This window comes from Dioscorea cayenensis, unplaced genomic scaffold, assembly GCF_009730915.1.
Source record: "Dioscorea cayenensis subsp. rotundata cultivar TDr96_F1 unplaced genomic scaffold, TDr96_F1_v2_PseudoChromosome.rev07_lg8_w22 25.fasta BLBR01001931.1, whole genome shotgun sequence".
NCBI classification, from domain to species: domain Eukaryota; kingdom Viridiplantae; phylum Streptophyta; class Magnoliopsida; order Dioscoreales; family Dioscoreaceae; genus Dioscorea; species Dioscorea cayenensis.
Genome location: NW_024088322.1, coordinates 31,297 through 34,706, shown reverse-complemented (window position 1 = coordinate 34,706; position 3,410 = coordinate 31,297). Strand labels below are relative to the sequence as shown.

Below are 3,410 nucleotides of genomic sequence, written 5' to 3'. Positions count from 1 at the left end.
TTCACGTATTGCTGTACCAGGCAGAATATATCACTTATTGCAAAACATAGAATAGTTCGTACCTGCACTTGGCTACCTCTTTTTTGTTCCATTTTGTGCGAATCAAATGATGAGCATCATAAAAAATTTAATGGTGTCCATTGAACGAACATTGAACATCAAATATGAAATAGTACTAACGCTTATGCCCTAACTCAATCACTTGCAACGTGCTGTGTTGCTCGTGTTATGTTAGTTCTCATTTGTGAATCAAATGCGTCCGAGTCTTCTCAATTAGGTATTTATGTTCTATGTATAGTATGCCAGTAAAACTAGCTGGTGCATCTGAATTTTTAAGTTGTAGCTGCAATTGCCACCTATGTTCACTTCAATTAGCTTTGTGTTGTGACTGAGGGAGGAATGACATGGAAGCAATTACCAATTGGAGCAGAATTGGGTTGGTTTACTATCATCATGACCGACTTTACCTCTCTTGATGTTGTTTTCATCAAGTAATATTACTGGTCTATTATGTCTCATTTGATGGAAATTGTCATTTGCTGAACAAATGGCTGCCAGAAGCACAATGATTCATATGTAAATAACTGTTTATAATGTTTTTATCATTAATCAGTTATTCATTTTGAAGTTCAATTTGTTTTTATAGTTTAATGATTATTAACAGTTGTGGTGGAAGTGTGATGACGGATGCATATGCCATAATTTAGCTTCTAAATCGTGTGTCACAACATTTCTGGGCTTTAGTACAATTCTTGTATAACTACCTGACTCTTTCCTTATTTTTTCTACAGCAAGCAAAGTATATTGAGGATCTCAACCTATGGTTTTTCCCTCTGCCATCTGCCTTGTGCAATAATACATATGTGAGGGTAAAATAGGATGTAAAGGCTTCAAGTATTGTCTTTTAAAGTTTCTCTAGCTTGCACTCTAATATTAATTTGCTGGGTGTATCGAGAGAAAAGTCGATGATGAGCTGATGCACCTCTGAATGGCTATTGATTTATCTAACATTCATGCGTTGCATTACCAAACAAGGCTTTACAAATTTGGGTTGGAACTCTTTGTCAAAAATGAAGATCAAGCATCTGGCCTTGTTTGGTGATTGTTAACGCCCCTTTGTAAGGTTAGTCCTGGTTATTGACTAATGTTGCCCCAAACTTATATCAAAAAAGATGAAACATGTATAGATACAGTTGTATGTTATTGAGTAAGCATTGTCAAGATGTGCAGATCAAGATCAATAATGTTTTTCACTTGGTGACTTGTCATAACAATTGTTCCTTATGAGTCAATCAACATTTTTAGCATGTAATTGTGTATGGATGCATTTTTTGTATTGATACTTCCTTGTGTTGCATGTTGGTAACAATATTTTCATATATTTTTTTGATAGTTAAGCAACAATTGCATTTATTCATGGTCAAGAAATATGGAGAAAAAAAAAATCTGCTAATAGTTCATCGATAAAACCTCTGATTACAAGAGTGTTGAGTACCATTTGCTTTTAACTGTTTAATCCAAGAATGCTATATTGCAGATACAGATTTTAGAATGGGAAATTTTATACCAATAATTTTTTTCAAGTAAATTATCTAACAATGTAGTGTGCCTATGGATTTTTTTGATTTATTGTTATCTTATAATGCAATTTCACGTTGATGTAACTTTGAATATCTGACTTTGCGTTCACATTGAATCAATTGATTATTGCATTTCTGGCTGTTCATCTTCTATCAAATATGGGCCTTAGGTGGCACTACTTATTCTTTCCTCTACTGAAAAATGCAGGTGCCTGATTTGATAGTGGACTATGATATGTTTAAACAGAAGTTCACATTCCTGCATCAAGAGGAAGTTATAGGTCTAATGGCCATACTACTTTTAGAATTCAATCAAATGGTGATTTACATCTGGAAAATGTAGAAACCTCTCAATAGTGGCCTGACCTTTCTAAAGCATACTCCTGTGAAAGGCAGGAAGTTATTTCCCATGACGGTGTTGTGATTCCCCTAAATATTTTATATTCTCACAAAATACATTCCAGTGGAAATTCTCCTGGGCTTATATATGGCATATGGAGCTTATGGCGAAGTCTTGGATAAGGGTTAGTCTGCAGATCATATCAGCTTGCTTGATCGAGGTTTGGTTATTGCATATGCAGATGTAAGGTAGACTGCTACTCATCAATTTCTACATAAATGTCAATAGTTTCACTGCAAATGACATAACTTATTGCTGTAGGATTTGTTGCTATTGCACTGGTTGACAATGTTTAAAAAAACTTGTAGAGTTGTCATGATTATGACATCAAACATTGCAGCCACGTATGAATCCCTGAAATTTTTTTGACATACAATCTAAGAAAATTATGAGGACTTTTCTTTACATGAAAATTTACTTGTCTGGATAAATTAGGTTTTAGTCTTTAGTAGTTTCTACTTCTAGGATCGAGAGGGTCATTCATTGACATCTATTATAACAAGAAATTATGATGTGAAGAAGATTGAAGGAAGTCAAATTTTAAATTTGTATCAAAATGAACAATTAAAGATTACAGCAGAGTGAGGGGATAAGAATTAAAGCGTTTGAAGATTTCCTATATAAGATCCAGCCCAACATGTTATTCATTAATAAATTAATATATTAATTTTAATAGAGAAATGCCCCTTCCCTTCTGTCTAATGCTAATGGTATAATAATTTCTAAGTGTTGTATTTCTTGTAGGGGTGGAGGAGATAGAACATGGTATCAAGCTGGAACCAAAATAAAAAAAAATGAACAAGCCAAATTCATTTCATGATTTTACTGCATGTGCCATTTATCTTATTATCTTATTAGTGAGGGTTTCGTTCACAAAAATCAGCTGGTGGTAATTGGTTGCAGCGCAGGAGGCTTTCTTATTGGTGCCCACCGTACCCTGATTTATTTTGTGCTGCCATTTCCAAGAGGGTTGTTAAAGATTCTTTTAACTATATGACTTGATTGCCTCCGACTCTACATGAAGGGGCCATACATCTTCAATTAATAATAATCCAGTTCCTTTCAAAAATAGTAATGGGAACTTTGTGAAATCCATCAAAAATAAATATTTTATTGCTATATTAATGACGGATTATTTATATTTGACAATGGTATGCTGTGAATAGAAATAACAACAGAGTTGAAATAGTGACTTAAGTATTCCTTCCAAATTTTTACCTTGCCAATTAGATTGTTAAATTTTCTTAGTAACGGAATATTCGGTTTTAGTGATGAAAAAAATCTATTGTCTTCTCTTTTTCTGTTTTCAGTGAATATTTGTGAATAAATTGTAAAAGTTATTTTCGAAAATATTTGGATTGAGAGAAATAGGAGAATTTTTAAATCTCACACTCTACGTCCTCTTTCATCTATCATCAGTAAAATTATTT

General features: G+C 33.3%; 1 long non-coding RNA gene across 1 annotated transcript; it reads left to right on the top strand.

The window, feature by feature from the left end:
• The first annotated feature begins 85 nt into the window (after nt 1–85).
• On the top strand, nt 86–3,086 carry LOC120257190. The gene is made up of 3 exons (XR_005535563.1): nt 86–1,123; nt 1,789–2,168; nt 2,725–3,086. It is a non-coding gene; the product is annotated as an uncharacterized LOC120257190 (long non-coding RNA).
• Nucleotides 3,087–3,410: the final 324 nt, after the last annotated feature.